We start from the raw sequence: 19,480 nt of genomic DNA, 5'->3' as shown, positions 1-19,480 counted from the left end.
GCCTTGAGATCATGACCTGAGCTGGAGTCAGACGCTCAACCAACTGAGTCACCCAGACACCCCTACCACTGGTTTATTTTAAATCGGGATAATATTGCTTGCCATAGTCTTCAGTATTGTTTTTTCACACTTCTTCTTTTCTCGGCATTTCAAATACACGTTGCCATAAATCATAAAACGATGGCTCAGTATGATTTATCAGTTCATTCATTCACTTATGCATTCATTTATTCCTATGTATTAGGTTGTTGAGGGCAGAAATTGGTAAGAAATGGTTCATGCTCTTGAGGATTAAATTTCAGCCAAATGTAACTGAACACCATACATTTTTTGGTTTAAAAAACCCACATGTTTATTTTTCTCACAGACACCTGAAAGTGTGCACTTGCTAGCATCGGCTCCACATCTTTAGAGACCAGAACAGGGGTCTTTACAACTCTCTTGGTCTTTTCTGCAGGTTACCTAGTATCTGCTGCAGAAATAGCTCTAGTAATTGTGTTCAGATTCCAGTGAGGAAGACAGAAAAAGAGGGTAATGTGTGTTCCAGAGAAACAAAGTTGTCAGAAACTTGCACTTGACTTCTGCTTCCATTTCGTTGACCAGACCTATGTCACATGACCCAGTCTCAGCTTCAAAAAAGACTGCCTTTTTCGTTTGTTTCGTTTGTTTTTTTTTTTAGGCTGAGCGCATTGAAATCTCCAACGAAATCGTGAATGTTAAGACGAAGTGGACAATGGATGTTAGGTAGTCATTTTGTTGCGTCTATTCAAGGAACTTAAAGTCCACAGGGTATATATTAATGATTCTACCCAATTTTGCTTGTCTGTTTAATTTTTTAATGTTTATTTGTCTTGAGAGGGAGGGAGATCATGAGCAGGGGAGGGGCAAAGAGAGAGAAGGAGAGAGAGGATCCCATGCAGGCTCCTCGCTGACAGCATAGAGCCCAACACGGGGCTTGATCTCGGGAACCGTGAGACCTTATAAAAGACAAAGATTACCACAGTTGAGTTGGAGTGAGTGCCGGGGATGGTTGGTGGTGTGTGGCAGGGAAGTTTTTATTCAAACCTGAAAGACTTGAACATACAGAGATTGGGAAGTGAGGGAGAGAGGATGTTTGCGCTTCAGTCAGAGAATAGCGTGAGCAAACGCCCTAAGCAAAGGAAGAGTAGGATTTGTATGAGAAACCCTGAGCTATTGAATTTTTCAGGAGTGAAGAATGTATTAAGTGGAAGAATCAGAGATAATTTATACCTGTTTCTATCTCAGGAGATCTTTTCTGTGTCCCCAAGGTGTCAGGATGCCTTTGCTCTGCCTTGTCGCCGTTATCTTCGTGCTTATTTCCATGATAGCCATGCAACTAAAATAATGGCTGAAAAGGCTGATGGGGCAAGATTTTTCAAACTGCAGGTTATACTTTGAAATCATTTTATTTGTCTATTGTTTTATAGTTAATATTCATTTAGATTCACCCATCTATTTATTCTTTCTCGTGCTCTTCATTTCTTTTTGTACAATTAACCTTCCATCTGGGATCATTTTCTTTTTGCTTGAAGAATTCCATTAAATATCTCTATAGTAGCAACAAAATTCTCTCGGTTTTTTGCTTGTCTAAAAGCATTTTCAGGGGCGCCTGGGTGGCTCAGCCGGTTGGGCGTCTGACTTTGGCTTTGGTCATGATCTTACAGTTGACGAGTTCGAGCCCCGAGTCGGGCTCTGTGCTGACAGCTCAGAGCCTGGAGCCTGCTTCCGATTCTGTGTCTCCCTCTCTTTTTGCTTCTCCCCTGCTCATGCTCTGTCTCTCTGTGTCTCAAAAATAAAGATAAACATTAAAAAAAATTTTAAAGCATTTTCACTTTGTCTTCATTTTGGAAGGCCATTTTCCCTTGCTAGAGAATTATAAGGTGGAGGCTATTTTGTTCAGCACTTTAGAGATATCATTTCCAAACAAACAAACAAACAAAATAACATTGTATCATTTTCTTCCGGTTTCCAATATCTCTGGTGAAATTTTTGGAAAGTCAGCTGTTGATCTTTAGTTACCTCTTTGAAGGTTATGTGTCTTTTTCCTCTGAGTGCTTCCAAGATTTTCTCTCTCAGCAGTTTTATTATGGCGTATATAAGTATAGCTTTGTATAGTCTCATAATTTGTACCCTCGCTCAGGGTACAAAGTGATGTCTTCCATTAGTTTGGTAAAATTTTTGGCCAGTTATTTCTTCTCTTCTACTTTAGGAAGTTCAGTTACACATACATATGTTAGATCTTTTCTCTGAGTCTCAGATATCTCATGTTCCTTTCTCTACAGTTTTTAAATCTTTTTTGTCTTGGTGCATACCAGTTTGGGTGTTTTCGATTGAACACCTTTCTGGGTCATGAATCTTGTAAACTGCTGTCTACGGTATTAAACCCATTTATTGAATTTGATCTTTAAATTACGGCTATGTATTTTTAAATTTTATAATTTCAGTTGGATGCGTTTATTTTTTAGTAGAGACTAGTTCTCCAGTGAAATTGTCTTTTTTAAAACCTCTTAACTTGAAACTATTAATCATGGTTGTTTTAAAGTCTGTTTGATAACTACAGTATCTCGATCATTTATTGATGTATTTCCATTGTTTATTTTTGCTCTTGGATTAACCCATTTGATTCTTTGTAAATGTGTGCCTATTAATTTTGGATTGAATGTTGGAAACTATGAAAAATTGTAGGAGATGTTAATTTACTCCAAATAAATTTTAATTTTCTTTTGGTAGAAAGAGAGAATACCAGCAAAATACTTTGATTCAGTTAGGGACTGAACTGATTTGAAGTTCTATTTCAGGATTTGTAAAAAACGGTATAATTTGTATTTACTCCTAGGTCCTAAGATCTTAAGGATATTAAAGGAAATCTTGGAGTGTTTACCAAGGTCTATTCCTTAACAGGCGACAAACTCCAATTTTCATCTATCACCAATGCACAGTTTAGGGCTTGGCAAATGTTTTAGGGGTAAAATGCATGCAGAATACTAATCTCATTTTTCTTCAGAATATTTGTCTTTCAAGCAATGACCGACTTTGCAGTCTTGAACTCTAGTTTTTTGTTTTTTTTTGTTTTTTTTTTGTTTTTTTTTTTTATCTCTCAACCCAGTGAGACAGCCACATACTTTAGAATACTACTTTCTCTGGCATTGGTACCCCTGAGCTGTGAATTAGCAAATGCCCAAGAGGAAAAAGTAGCAAATAGGATTACTGCAAACACTTTTCTTCTCCTTGCAGCTTATATTTCTGACTGCTTTGGTTGTTCTTAATATTTTTAAACCCAGAATGAAGTTTTGGCTGCCAACTAATTATAAATGTGAGTGGATGAGCTCCGTACATTTTGGAGGGTTAGAGAAGCAGGAAATCTGCTACGCTTGTTGACATAAAACCCCACAGCATTTGGTATCTCGCGCTTGTACACTTTTGAGATGTTCTGCTCAGGAAAATATTTTCTCTACTACTGGACAACATTTCTAATATATATGGAGGCATTTCCCATACAACCAGAAGGGAGGAAAAATTCCTTGCCTTAATTGTTTTCTACTACGCTTTCATTTTTAAAAAGTAATAAATAGGGGCGCCTGGGTGGCTCAGTCGGTTAAGTGTCCGACTTCGGCTCAGGTCATGATCTCGCAGTTTGTGAGTTCGAGCCCCAGGTCGAGCTCTGTGCTGACAGCTCAGAGCCTGGAGCCTGCTTCGGATTCTGTGTCTCCCTCTCTCTCTGCCCTGCCCCCCATGCTCTGTCTCTCTCTCTCTCAAAACTAAACTAAAAACTTTTTAAAAAAAGTAATAAATACTGTGAAATTCTATTTAAAACAAAAATGAGGATAAAAAAGCAAAACACAATTATGATAAATAAGGAAGCAATTCTTCAATTTGGGTTATGTTTTTTTCTTTTACCTTTTTAAAGATTTTTTAATGTGTATTTACTTTTGAGAGAGAGAGAGAGAGAGAGGGAGAGAGAAAGTGCACAAAGTGGGGAAGGGCAGAAAGAGAGGGGGACAGAGGAGCCAAAGCAGGCTGTGTGCAGACAGCAGAGAGCCGGATGTGGGGCTTGAACTCAGGAACTGTGAGATCATGACCTGATCTGAAGTTAGCACCTCAACCAACTGAACCACCCAGGTACCCCTTTTCTTTTTCCTTTTTAAATGTATTCCTATTGTTTTTGGTGTCCTCACTTCATTATAAAAGGTAAGAGTTTTTACTGATTTTCAAAGCTAAGAATTTCAGAGTTATTTTATGAAACTTCCGAGACTTTCATCAATTTAGCTAGCGCATTAAATTTGTAATTTGTTTTCAGAGTATGTTTTGCTATGAGCTGTTTAAACTTTTGCACAATTTTGGGGGATCACTTTTCCATGTTAGTAGCATTTTATTTTGATCCCAAGATTAGTACTATAGCTCCAAACATATAGGAACACAAATTTAGTTGGGCCTCATTTAAAAGTCAGTGCTTTCTTGAAAGGGTTTGATTGTTTTTATAAACCATCTGAAATGAAGATAATAATTGTTTAATTCAGCCTTGTCATTTGCTATAAACACCAACTGCTATAATTGTAGGCATTCCCACATGGGGGATTTTTACCAACTGCTAGAAAAATATTTTAAAAGGAGCACAAGGGGCGCCTGGGTGGCGCAGTTGGTTAAGCGTCCGACTTCAGCCAGGTCAGGATCTCGCGGTCCGTGAGTTCGAGCCCCGCGTCAGGCTCTGGGCTGATGGCTCGGAGCCTGGAGCCTGTTTCCGATTCTGTGTCTCCCTCTCTCTCTGCCCCTCCCCCGTTCATGCTCTGTCTCTCTCTGTCCCAAAAATAAATAAAAAAAAAAAATAAATAAAAAAAAAATAAAAGGAGCACAAAACAATCTGGAAGTATGAAACAAAAGCATACGATGCCTATAAAATTCAGGCCATCTGTAGCTCACAATTTATATTTGTTTCTGTATGATAACTTTGGATTTTAGTTTCTCTTTTATTGTATCAAAAATATATTTAAAATCAGGAGAGCCAGGGTAATATGCAGTAGCAATTGTGTATTATAAATAATGAATTTTTAGAAAAGGAGTAAAGAATATTTTCAAATTTGACTAATTTATCTCAAAGGAATTCTCTACTATTATATTCCCTACTGATATGTAACAATAATATGACACAGACGTACATCTTCAATATACATTTTACATTTGGCTAATACAGAGTCCTACCTTAAGAAATATAATGGTCTCAGGGCGCCTGGGTGGCTCAGTCGGCTGAGTGTCCGACTTCGGCTCAGGTCATGATCTCGCAGTCTGTGAGTTTGAGCCCCGCGCTGGGCTCTGTGCTGACAGCTCAGAGCCTGGAACCTGCTTCGGATTCTGTGTCTCCATCTCTGTCCCTCCCCTGCTCACACTCTGTCTCTCTCTGTCTCAAAAATGAATAAAACATTAAAAAACAAATTTTTTTTGAAGAAATATAATGGTCTCAGGGCACCTGGGTGGCTCAGTCAATTGAGCATCCTACTTCGGCTCAGGCAATCTTGTAGTTCGTGAGATCGAGCCCCACATCAGGCTCTGTGTTGACGGCTCAGAGCCTGGAGTCTGCTTCGGATTCTGTGCCTCCCTCTCTCTGCTCCTCCCACACTCACACTCTCTCTCTCTCTCAAAAATAAATCAACATTAAGGAAAAAAAGAAATATAACAGTCTTTTCTTAGCATATCCATTACATACTCTTATTTCTCCTCCTTTCAATCTTTTCCCACTGAACTCCTTATTCAGTGAGTGATCCTACCCAGCTCATCCTTGACTTGCATTGTCTTACCTCTCCCAACGTACCACCCACCAAATCCTGTTAGTCCACCTGGGGAATGCTCTCCGCTTCTCCCCGTCCACTACTACGTCCTGCTACTCCCTTAGCATGGCCATCGTTATCTCTTCTTACAATAACTTCCGCTGCCTTCCACCTTTTCTTGGCCCCCAGTCTTGACCTCCTCTTCTCAGTTCTCCAGCTGCACCTCTGTCAGCTTTTCATTTCATTTCATTTCATTTCATTTCATTTCATTTCATTTTTTTGAGAGAGAGAGAGAGTGAGTGAGTAAGGAAGGGGCAGAGAGAGGAGAGAGAATCCCAAGGAGGCTCCACACTGTCAGCGCAGAGCCACCAATTATGAGATCATGACCTGAGCAGAAACCAAGAGTCAGACACTTAACCGACTGAGCCACCCGGGCACTCCCACCCCCAGCCAGCCTTTCAAATGCAAATGCAAACCACCTCTTCTTTAAACACTTCTGGTGGCTCCCACTTGAATCTGTGTCACCCCAGATGGCACATTAGTGTCCTTACAGTTACTAGAGAGCTCACTTCCTCTCTCTCTCTTTCTCTCTGTTACCCACCGTGTGAGGATTCAGCAAGAACTCAGCAACCCCGAAGAGGGCTCTCACCAGAACCCTACCATGCTACATCATGATCTTGGACTTCCAGCCCCCAAGACTGTAAGAAATTAAGTCCCATTGTTGATAAACTCCCCAGTTTGTGGTATTTTGTTATAGCAACCTGAACTAAGACAGAAATTGGTACCATGAGGGGCGCCTGGGTGGCTCAGTCAGTTAAGTGTCAGACTCTTGGTTTCGGCTCAGGTCATGATTTCACAGTTTGTGGGTTCGAGTCCTATATTGGGCTCTGTGCTACTGGCACAAAGCCTGCTTGGGATTCTCTCTCCCTCTCTCTCCGCCCCTCCCTTGCTGTCTCAAAACCAAAAAAATTGGTACCAAGAAGGGGCGTATGTAACAAATGGCTAGGAATGTGGAAGTGGTTTTTGAACCGGGTCGATAAGTAGAGACTAGAAGGGTTTTAACGATTGGAATAAAACCTGCATTGCTGCGAGTGGACCACTAAGGCCGTTTTTTGGTGAGATCTCAGGAAAAAAAAAAAAAAAAAGGAGTGTTGTCGGCAAAGCCTCAGTCTTCTTAGAGAATGCACATGTATCATGAACAGAATGGTGGTAGAAGTGGGGATGGTAAAGACTATTCTGATGAGGTCTCAGATGGAAATGAGGAACTTTTGGTTGGAAAATGGAGGAAAAGGGATCCTTGTCATACATTGGTAAAGAACTTGGCCAAATTATGTTCGTGTTCTAGTGTTTTGTGGGAGGTAGAAGTTGTGAGCGATGAAATTGGATATTTAGCTGAAGAGATTTCCAAGCAAAGTGTTGAAGATGTGGCTTGCCTCTTTCTGACTGCCTATAGTAAAATTTGAGAAGAGAGAAATTAACCCAAAGATGAAACTATTAAGCAGAAGGGAACTGGAAATTTAAGATTTGGAAAATTCTCATCCTATGCATATTGCAGAAAATGAGAAGATGTGTTCAGAAGGGGACACTGAGGGTATGTATGGCCAAGCATTACTTTGATAAGGGATGGGGCACGAAGCCCAGACTTAATTAGCTACTCCAGCAGGAAAATTGCCAGTTTAAACTACAGAGGAAAGACCTCCTATAGGAGGTCATGAAGGACTTCTTACATTTTATAGGACAGGACTATAGAGCTATCTGACTGCAAACGTGTGTGCTAATCTTCAAGACAAGGGAAGAATGAATTCAGAGATCATGATGGCTGCCTTCCTGGTTTCAAAACGGGGCACCATTGCCCCACTTTCAACAAGCCAGACAAACTCCTGCCCAAAGAGGGACCTCCCGGAGCTCTGGGACCAACCCCTGCCTGGCAGAGCCTCGGGGGCAAGACCCCTGCCCCCGTGGGTCCAGAACGTGGGATATCTGTCCCAGTGGGTCCTGGAGAACAGAGCTCATGAAGTTTGCCTGGCTGGGTTTTGTACTTACGGGGACCTGTCACTTCTTCCTTCTTTCCTATTTCTACCCTATAGAAGGGAATGTCTGTCTTATGCCTAGTCTGCCATGATATTTTGGAAGCACCCACCTTGTCTTGTCTTACACGTTCACAGTTGGAGAGGAATTTTGCCTCAGAACAAATCCTACCTTGAGTCTCACCCATGTCTGATTTACTGGTTATAGATGGCCTATGATTATTAGAACAAGGAAGGTGGACCCACACCTAGAAAACTAGAATATGATAGAAAGAACTCCAGCGTTCTAGTCAACCACATACACCCTATATGTCTGTAGTCTACCATTTGTATCTGAGGGATTCTGGGAAAGCCACTGCTGCTTTCTAGAGCCTATTTTCCCCCTCTGCATTATGAGGGTGATATTAATTACCAAAGCATATTCCATGGAATACAGATCCCAAAGAGTGTTTAGGAAAAAATTTCCCTGAGCACATACATTTGGAAAATGCTGTGTTATTTAACCCTCTAAGAACTAACAACTCTATTAGCTCACTAAGGGCTCTCAGAATTCCTACAGTAAAGCAATCCTTTTCTGCTGAATGCCGAAAAATAACCTGTATAACACGCTTTTGAAAACACCAGACCAGGTCGTCTTTAACCTCAACTTTAATTTTCTATAGACATGCGTCTGGGTGCAGGGCAGTGGAACATTATGAAAGAGTGCAAAAATTTTCGCTCATGTTCCCTTAGCATAAAAACGATGGTTGGGAGAAGTGTTAAGAGAGGCATTGCTACACACTTCACAGAAGGATCATGAGTGGTGACCATGCATGAGACCTCATTAAAAACAGGGCAATATACTCATATTGGCAGGTGGGTGGCAAGATGGAGGAAGAAGGGTGACAAATTTCCCAGAGTTAAACTAGTCATCAAAAGAGCTACAAGCCAGGGGTGCCTGGGTGGCTCAGTCGGTTAAGCGTCCAACTTCAGCACAGGTCATGATCTCGCAGTTTGTGAGTTTGAGCCCCACGTCGAGCTCTGTGCTGACAGCTCAGAGCTTGGAGCCTGCTTCAGATTCTGTGTCTCCCCCTCTCTCTGCCCCTTCCCTGCTCTGCTCTGTGTCTCTCTGTCTCTCCATAATAAGTAAATATTTTTAAAAATTAAAAAGAGAAATCTACAAGCCATAAGAAATGTCATGGGCTCACACTTTGGGAGGTCCCCTGTGGTTTCTGAAACCTGGGCATTGATCTAACTCCAAGAGATATCTGGGTGAGGCAGAAGTGAGAAAATGAGTTTTATTGGAAGGGATAAGAAGAGATGGAGAGAATGTCATCAGTTCTTTCAGCTAGTGTAAAAAAGATTTGAAGCTATGCAAGCATGCAAACTTGTACCCAGTATTAATTGTCATCATTGAATTTCAATTCCCAAGTGGGCTGATGGCTCTCTGTCCAAAGACCAAAGTTAGGGTAGACAAACACTGCTAAAAACCATTTAACGTACCCTCTCTATGAAATATATTTTGTTCTATTTCTTTCAGTCTCATTTATAAAGACAAATTTTAGACATAACCAAAAGAAAAGAAGAGAGTATAATAACCCCCTGACGTCCATGAACCTTCCTGAAGATAAAATAAAAGCACATAATGAAAGTATAATGTGAATCTGGCCAGTATCTGTAGTGGATCAAACAATCTCTGAGGTCCCCTTCAGATCGAACATTCGGAGGCTGAAAAGCCTCATGATCTGCTATCTGCACGCTGGGGGCCCAGGAATTGGTAGAATTCATTCCAAGCCTGAAGGGCTGAGAACCAGAGGAACTGATGGTATACATTCCAGTCCAAAGGGATAAAAAGATGTCCCAGCTCAAGCAAGAAGGCGGTAAGGGAACAAATCCTTCTCTGCTCTGTTTTTTGTTCTATTCAGGCCCTCCTGGACAGGATAATGCCTACTCACACAGGGAAAGCAAGCTACTTTCCTGAGTCTACTGATTCAAATGCTAATCTCTTTCAGAAACACCCACACAGACCCCTAGAAATAACCAGCTATCTGGGCATCTCTTGACCGATCAAGTGGACACATAAACTTAACCATTACAGACGTTGTCCTGAGAGAAAAATGGCATGTCTTTTGAGCCCCCAAAATAAGTTAAGCACAACCCTACTCTTTTTCAGATTATTGTTGCTCTTGGCCTTTTAGAAAGTGACAAAACTAAATTACTGAATATTTGCTGCAAAAAATAACTTTGGGGGAAGCCTACACTATTGTTCCATATCACTGCCACTAATGATATTCGCATCCACCTACAACAACATTTCTATCCTTCACTTACCTGACTCCTTTGAAACTGTCAGTCCTAAATACAAGTAATTCTGCCATGAATGTTGGGGGATATCGTCATTCACGTTAATGAACAAGACAAACGTGAAGTAATGAAGATGTAGGTCAGAACCTCACCCATTAATCATTCCTGGTGTTGGTGACTTCTTTGCTGAGGCAGATAATAGATTTTGAATACTGAAGGAGTATTTCCTTAATTTTTTGTGTTATTGACAATGTATCTGCCACAGGCCTGACACGTTTTTAGTATAGTCTGTTACCAACACTCTCTCCATTGCATCCTTAAGTGTAGGCAGCCTACAAAACAATCAATCAAGCCCTCATGCACAGCATTTGTCCATTTTCAGGGTGGAAATACTCTTACCCTGACTCATTTCAAGCTACCAACATGAGGTCACTGAACAGAGTTGGAAAGAGATGCGCAGTGCCTCACCATTACAATGGTATTGCCACGATATGGGTACAATAGATGTCATAGCCTCAGAAGCATAGATATTAAGAAATACAGTAAATATTTAGAAAGCAATTACTTTTGAAACCTTACGTTCATTTAAACGTTACATATTTAATTGTAAGTTAATATAATTTATTTTTTTAGTAATGGCTCTGTTTAGAGTAGAAAAGTGGTTGCCAGGGGCTGGGGGATGGGGACATAGGAAGAGGTTGGTAAAAGGATATTATAAACTTCCAGTTATAAGATGAATGAGGTGTGAGGATCAAATATATAACACGGTGACTGTAGTTGATAACAGTGTATTTTAAAATTGAAATTCACTAATAGAAGTTAAATTTTCTCACCAAAAAAAAAATATGTGAGCTGATGGATGATGGATATATTGATTTTTTCTTTTTTAGTGTTTATTTTCTTTTGAGAGAGACAGAGCATGAGCAGGGGAGGGGCAGAGAGGGACAGAGACACAGAATCCCAAGCTGGCTCCAGGCTCTGAGCTGTCAGCACAGAGCCCAATGCGGGTCTTGAACTCACAACTGCGAGATTACGACCTGAGCCGAAGTCAGATGCTTAACCAACTGAGCCACTCAGGCGCCCCAGGTGATGGATATATTAATAACAGGATGAGGGGAGGAAATCCTTCTGCAGTGGGTCCAGACAGAAGGTCATGACATTGCATACTTTAAATACCTTGCAATCTTATTTGTCAATTATACCTCAGTAAAGCTGAAAAAAAATTTATTTGTTGTTGTTGTTTTTAAAAGACGTGTTTAAAACCTGGCTCTTAAAATTCGTGAAAATTTATCCCTTGACTCTCACAAGCCAGTATGAGCTGGCCTGAGCACACTACTGGGCCCTTCCCTTTACCTATTTTCCTCTGACCAGTTTCAAATCACTTTCCCAGTTCAAGCCCCACCCCACCCCACCCCCCCTTTTTTTTTTCACATTTGAGGAAAACAAGGTACTTCACGTTGCTTCCAAGATCGCCACCGTCCCCACCCTATCATTGTTTCTGAAACTTTATTTCCTTTGACACTAAATCTTCAAGGCTTTGGTAAAATCATTTGGGGAAATAACGTGTTCCCCTTTGGGAAGCGATCTTGCATATTTAGCACACTAAATGCTGTGAGAAGTCCAGCAGTAACTGGACTATGGAATACAATTTGCTGTATTTACAGCTGAGGGTATCCAAATATAGAAACATTCCCAGGGCTTTGAATTCTTTCCTCTATACCAGCCAGGGGAAGTTCATTCTGGTTATATCCTTACACCGGTGATAAATGCTTGGAGGCATCGATAATAACAATACTGGTTTTGTCCTCACCTTGTGCCAGGCACTGTTGTAAGGGACTTACAAAGATTAACTCATTAAATCTTCACAGAACTCCTTAAGGTAGGAACTGTGGTTATTGCTATATTACATATGAGAAAATTGAAACAGAGATAGATTAAGTAACCTACCCAAGGTCATTCAGCTAGCAGGTGTCAGAGTTTGGAATCAAACCTAATAAAATGTCTCCAGAGTTCATGCTCTGAAACATCACCCTATACTGCCCTTCTGAGCAATTTCAGTACAACTTGAATTTTAAAGTTCATTTTAAATTCTTCCTTTTGATGGAATTTCAAGGCTTCTTATTTGTATGTCAGGGTTTTAGCCCCTTTACATAGGAACTGAGTTTGGAAAAGCTGCACATGGGAGCTATTAACAATGGGCAAAGTACTTAGAACAAAATACAGAGTATTTATTGCTGTGCATTTAAAATGTTTAATGATATTTGGAGTTTAATATTTAATTTTGGATAGAGTAAGATGCATTTAATGTAAAAACATCATCATCATCAATAGTTGGGTGATTACTATGAGACAGGAGTTGTGACAGGCCACTAGTATGTTGTCTCAATGAAGGTAGTGGCTTGTCTGGCCAGTTCCCTGCTAAATACTGAGCACTGATATCATGCCTGGCATACAGAGGACATATAATCCACAATATACATGTCTTATTTCCTCTAATCCTCAATACTCTCCTAAGGAAAGTATTATTAACATCACTGCAGATGAGAAAACTTAAGATATTTGCCCAATGTTACCTAATTGGTTAAGTCAGCCAGGATTCAAAACCAGGTCATCCGATTTCAGAATTTCTGCTCTTAATGAATACATCATGCAGCCATAAATCTATAAAGCAAGATATTAATATAACGAGAAACAGTATAACAAAGTCTTTTATAAGCAGAGTACCGTGACAGTGGCTTAAATGCAGCATTCGGTGATTGTTTAACAAGAATTCTTCAAAGTGTAAGTGGTCACTTAGATAAATCTCTTTGTAATTCGACAAGCATCTTGTCCTTCTACTCTGGAAAATGTTAGAGGCTATGAAAAGAGAGTTTTTTAATCTTAATAGACTCAGCAAACACAGATGAGATCAGGTAATTTTTGATGGGCAGGAATTTAAAGTAGTTCTCTGCCCAGTTTGTGTGTTCCCGTGACTCATTGAAATGTACATATTTGATATTCACTAATGATATTTGCTGCATCTTCCCACTGCAGGTGAAATCTTCAAGGCTCCACCTTACTATTTTGTTCTTGTGCATTTTGCGTGAGCTCAGAGTGTAGTTAAATTAAGTGGCTACTATTAAATTTCTCAAGTATGGCTCTTTATCCACACCCATTCATTTCACCTGTACCCACTTAAAAAGATAATGAATGGATTTGGTGTGCTCACTGTGACAGCTTAATTATCTTAAAGACAAGCATATTTTAAACTTATGGTGAAAGTAAATTTCTCTGATAACGTTCTAAATCCATTTTTACTAAAAATAGTTATAAGGGAGAGGTGTACATGGGTGATTTCAAGGAGATGATGGATTAGAGGGGAAAAGAGGTGAAAAAAGTCAAGGGTGTAGAAACACAAAATGGTGATTACTATGATATACGTTGATTTGACAGAATAATAGAATCACGGATCTCAAGAGTTGGAAGGGATCTCAAAGGACAGCTGGAGCAGTGCCCAACCTCCAGGCGGGTATATTATCCTCATTTCACAGATGTGGCAAGGAGGCTCAGAAAGGTTACACAATCTGCCCGAGGCCAATAGCTAATACGTGGCAGGGAAGGCACTAGAAGTAAGTATTGTAGTTTCTCTTGAATTGCCTTCTCTCTTAAACGAGGCTGAAAGCCTTTGGTGCTTTATTATTTGGAAGTAAAAAATATCTTTCCCTTGAAAGACCCCCAGGAATCAGCTACAGGGAGACTCCCAGATAGTTCTCTGGGGAAGACTTTTTACACTTAAGATGTCGAAAACCCCCAATAGAAATATGGTAAGACAGAAAAAGCCTGTAAGATTAGCCCAGGAAGAGTTTTCCAGGTGTAATGAGCCCATCCTTGGACGTCTCAGGAAAGATGGAGTACTAATAGGCAGGAGAGAAACGCAATAAACCCACTAAGTACAACAAACCAAATAATCACGTGGCTGTTGGTTTAGAGCTAAATATAAACAAAGCAGCAGATGGGTAGGAATACTGATACACAAAAGTGCAAAGCACTTGGAACCTCCAGGTTTAATTCACATGACTATTACATAGAATATTATTAAGAGTTTGTATTCAAAGGCCCCCCTAGATCTCAGTTAAGATTCAGGAAGTGTGTATTTGACAAACATCCTAGGTGATTCTAATGCAGGTAGTCACTGATTTCACTTGAAGAACTTTTGTGAACTAGAATGGTGCTTCTCAAATTCCAATATGATTACAAATCACTCAGGCAGGAAGTTAAGCGCAGATTCTGATTCAGTATATCGGTGAGTGAAGTCGAAGATTCTGCTTATCTAACAAGCTCCCAGGAGATACCTATGCTGCTGGTTCACAGAGCACATTTTGAATACCAAAGAACAAGAATACCGATATGTAATCAAGTGATGATGTAACTGTTTAACAGAAGAGATTAATGGCGGGGCGCCTGGCTGGCTCAGTTGGTAGAGCATGTGACTGTTGATCTTGGGGTCATGCGTTTGAGCCCCAAGTTGGGTGTAGAGCTTACTAAAAAATAGAAAGATTGATGGCAATTTAATAGATGGATAAAAAAATATTTGTCTACTATGAAAATTATTTTCCTTTAACATATCTGTGTATCTGGTGAAAAAGGAAGATCATGAAAGAAATGCTGATGATACTAAGTTTTTGTTGATATTTATTTAACTGGTAGTAGTAAAAAAAAAAAAAAAATCTGAGTTCTAATCTGACTCTGATACCAGCTGTGTGAAACCTCCAACAGTAAGAGAAAAAACAATATGCAGGTAACATTTTAAAAAGATTTCATGGGGCGCCTGGGTGGTTCAATAGGTTAAGGGTCTGATTTCGGCTCAGCTCATAATCTCGCAGTTCATGAGTTTGAGCCCCGTGTCAGGCTCTGTGCTGACAGCTCAGAGCCTGGAGCCTGCTTCGGGTTCTGTGTCTCTGTCTTTCTGCCCCTCCCTGACTCACTATCTGTCTCTCTCAACAATTAATAAATGTTAAGAAAAAAAAAGATTACAATTTATAAGCTCCAGTATACCTAAACTTGCACAGTAACAAGACATCAATACCAGCTGCTAATGATGGGCTGTGTCATTTCTGGCAAGAGATCTTTATTTTTTCTCTCCACTCCTAAACCCATATGAGTGCAACGGAATAAAAGTCATGTTACTCCAGTTTATTAAAAATACGCAAATTATTATTGTTAGTAATGTAACCTAAATAAAGCTGAGCCTCCCTGTGGTTCTTCCTCTGCATGGAATCACATTCAGAGAAACATCAGCATTCAAAATAATTGGGGAACAATTTAATCTTCACTTCTCTAGAAAATGCCCCCCAAAAGCTACATTTATGAAGCACAGGAAATATCCTTAAAATAAACCCTTTTTCCTTATCTCTATTACTATCGATTTTTCCAAAACATCCACAGAAGCTCCTGTCTCCCCTCTCATCTTATCCTCAAAAGCTCTCATAAACCCAGTCTGATTAACTTCTTATCTCTCGCTTCCCTGAAGCCTGGCTCACTTCTTTATCATGTAGATTAACTCTGTTTCTCTTGCTGCTATTAATTTTTAAATTCCCTCTTTACCCTCATTCTGTAAGACAATGGGGCAGGGGTTCCAAAAGCTGACTCAGTGAGCGAGAAGCCTTTCTCCTTAGAAGTGGGGGCAGAGGGAAAAGGAGGGAACAATTTTATAAATCTTATAGCTTAATTTTTTTTATTCTTGTCATAGTAACAAATTATTTGCCATGTACCTCCCAAGTGATCTTGACACATTGCTTGAGAACTTTTGCTGTATTCCACCACCATGCAAATTTTCTATGACTCTGAGGCCATGTGAAAAAACTAATGTTAAATAGATTTATATTCCACCTAGGTAATTTCCAATATTCTTAAGGGGAATTGTTAGTTTCCCAATCTATCGGTTTGCTCGTCACTCCCTCTCCCCCCCCCAAAATCTAAGGACAACTTTTACTTATTTACTTTTTAATTGTTTTTAGTTTATTCATTTTTTGAGAGAGAGGGAGAGACAGAGCACGAGCAGGGGGGGGGGACAGAGAGAGAGAGGGAAACACAGAATCTGAAGCAGACTCCAGGCTCTGAGCTGTCAGCGCAGAGCCTGACGTGGGGCTCGAGCTCATGCATGAACCACCGGATCATGACCTGAGCCAAAGTCAGCCGCTTAACCGACTGAGCCACCCAGGCGCCCCTCTAAGAACAACTTTTAAAACATGCCTTATTTTAATTCACTTTGAACAAAGACATAGTATACAAAACTTTTATTTTGTGAAAAAGGGCTCAATATTTCAAGCATATTTTTAGTCAGTCAGGAGGAAGAGTGATTTTTCTGGTTTGGAGCAGACACTACAAGTCACTTTGGTAATAGCAGCTGTTGGGACTTAGATCAGAATAGTATTATGAATTTTGAAGTCATTAGTTATCTTTTTGATAAGTGGGATTATTACTGCTGTGTTGTTGATAATTTAACTCGATTATGAAGATGATGCATAGTTTAACATGAATAGACAAAACAGAAACTGTTACTCAAAGATTCACTAAAAATTTCAAAGGACTAGCCAATCTAATCAATGATACACCATCCAATCTAATCAATGATACACGTCCTCTATATGAAAGGTACAGAAATTGACTAACAGACGTGAGGGATGAACCAGATATTGTTGACTATTTTCAAATGCCAGTTCAGTTTAAAGACTGTATGCCAGTCTGAGGTTTTGATAAGAAAGCCATCCTGGCTATAACACGTGCTTGGCAGACTTTTGATACAAAAGACTATTTTTAAATGCTTGGAGTCAATTGAGCACATTTCCAATAATTCTAGAGACCTGGATCCTCTGACATTCTGACCACTCAATCTAGATCAGCTAAAAGCCAATGCTTAACAGTTGTTCTTTTCCAAAATAATTTCAATTTTGGAAGCATAGGTAAAAGTTTTAAGGTGATTTGATTCTAAAGTGGATTTTTATTTATCCAAGCAAGGAAAACACCCAGTGCACCTTTGTTTAAGAACTCCGATTAGGTCCACATTTTGGAGTCATAGTGTTTGAAAGGTGTGTGCTGACATAGTTATTGTATCTACACTATGAGCAGAATCGGTTGGTTACACTGGCAGTTTTGATCTGGGCTTAATCTAGATTTCCTGGATATAATTCCCATAAGAACACATGAATGTGTATATTCATTTGATAGACACAGTAGCTCAGTTTTCTAAGAGACATTCACAGGGAGACAAATGTGAAACAAGAGAGCTCTGGCAGACAAAGGCAGTTGATGCATAATCCTCCCTGAGCTACTGAGAAACCTGTGCTTTAGAGCCAGATTTTAACCCTCCCACTTCCGGTTTGCTTCTCCTGCTTCTTCCGGAACAGCAGTCATAATCCCCACCATAAGGAAAGAGATTATTATAAACTCCCTGTTGGAGCATGCATGGAGCCTTTGGAAAGCAAATAAGCAGAGGAAAGGGCAAAAATTAAGGTTGTAGGTGCCTGTGATGGTTAATTTTGGGTCAATTTGGCTAGGCCATGGTACTCAGATATTCGGTCTAGATCTTTCTGTGAAGGTATGTTTTAGGTGAGATTAATATTTAAATCAGTAGCCTGAGTAAAAAGATTAACCTCCATAATGTGAGTGGGCCTCATCCAATCAGTTGAAGGGTTTAATAGAAAAAGACTGACCACCTGGAAGAGGTGATTCTGCCAAGCAAACCATCTTTGAACTCAAACTACAACTCTTCCCTGGGTCTCCAGCCTAGAGTCTGCTCTGCAGATTTTGGACTTGCCAGCCTCCATAATCACATGAGCTAATTCCTTAAAATATATCCCCCCCCCCCACCACCACATACATATATAGAGAAACTTTGGATAGAAAGTCTATTTAGTAATCTTTTTTCTAAGTTTATTTATTTATTTTGACAGAAGGAGAGTGAGTGAGAGAGAGAGAGCACACATGTGCATGAGTCGGGGAGGGGCAAATAGAGAATTCCAAGCAGGCTCCAAGCCATCAGTGCAAAGCCCAACGCAGGGCTCAAACTCACGAACTGTGAGATCATGACCTGAGCCGACATCAAGAGTCAGACGCTCAACTGACTGAGCCACCCAGGTGCCCCGAGAAAGCCTATTTTAAAATGCTTAAATATATAAAGGCAGTACACACACACACACACACACACATACACACATCCTGTTGGTCTGTTTCTCTGGAGAACCCTGACTAATACAGTACTGATAGAAAAATCTAAGTTACAAAAATGAAAGACTCATATAGTTAATATATCACTGCAATATAACTAGCTAGGCCAGAATAAATCCTCAATCCTGGCTGCTATCCTGGGAAGTATTAAAAATATGTTGATGCCTGGGCCCCTGGCCCAAGATTGTAACTCAATAGATCTGGGTAGGATCCAGGCATCAGTATATTTAAAGAGCTCCCCATTTCCCTAAGTAATTCTAATCTATGCCAATGTGCTAGAACCCTGAAATAGAAGAATGGTAATACCTTAGGCTCTTCATAAAAAAATATATAGAAAAATACACACCACTTGTATTTTTGTAAGGCAAACTAAATGTTCTACATAATACCATTCATTAATTTACTCATTTAAAAATATTAAGCAGAGATTATGTACTAGACTCGGGGCTAGGGTTTGAATGGCAAAAAGTTCAGTAAAACTAGGTGTCTGGCTTTTAGGTGGAATAAACAGATACTAAAACAACCTACAACAAGCATGAGCTAAGTTTACCTTTTAAGCAAATATTTACTGAGCACTTATTGGTGCTGGAACGATATATATGTGATTTTTAAAATATCCTTACATTAACCCTCTAAGAGAAACATTATCCCACAGTTAGTAAACGATAGAATTAAGCTCTGAACCCAGGCAATCTGACTTTGGCATCTGTGCTCTTAATCAATACACTACAATCCCAGAAACCCTGATATCCTCAAGAAAGCTTAGCAGAGAAAGCCATTAGTACGTTCCACAAAGATCACAGAAATAACTCTTAGAATGGCACCTTCATGTACTCCCACAGTGTTAGAACACTGAACAGGGTATCTGAGAACCCCAAAAAGCCCTGTAATATTTGTGGCATCTCTATGCTAAGCCCCCAAAAAATAAAGTTGAGCTTTATGAAGGCACACAATATGAAGCTTTGTGGATTGTACCATATAAAAGTTGCAGAAGACTTTGGAGGTGACTGAACCTAAGTGTCTCAGTTTCATATGTGGAGACTGATGCTCAAAGTTGTTGAGTTAATTAAGACTACCCAATGAGTTAGCAGCAGAGGTGGGAGAAGAATTCAGATCTCAGTCTTGGTTTTATTCTTGCCACAAGCTCACGTTCCTGTGGGTGGGCCCCTAGTACATTTGGTACAT

This window comes from Panthera uncia, chromosome D4 (genome assembly GCF_023721935.1).
Source record: "Panthera uncia isolate 11264 chromosome D4, Puncia_PCG_1.0, whole genome shotgun sequence".
NCBI lineage: Eukaryota > Metazoa > Chordata > Mammalia > Carnivora > Felidae > Panthera > Panthera uncia.
Note: the sequence above shows the minus strand (reverse complement) of the source record.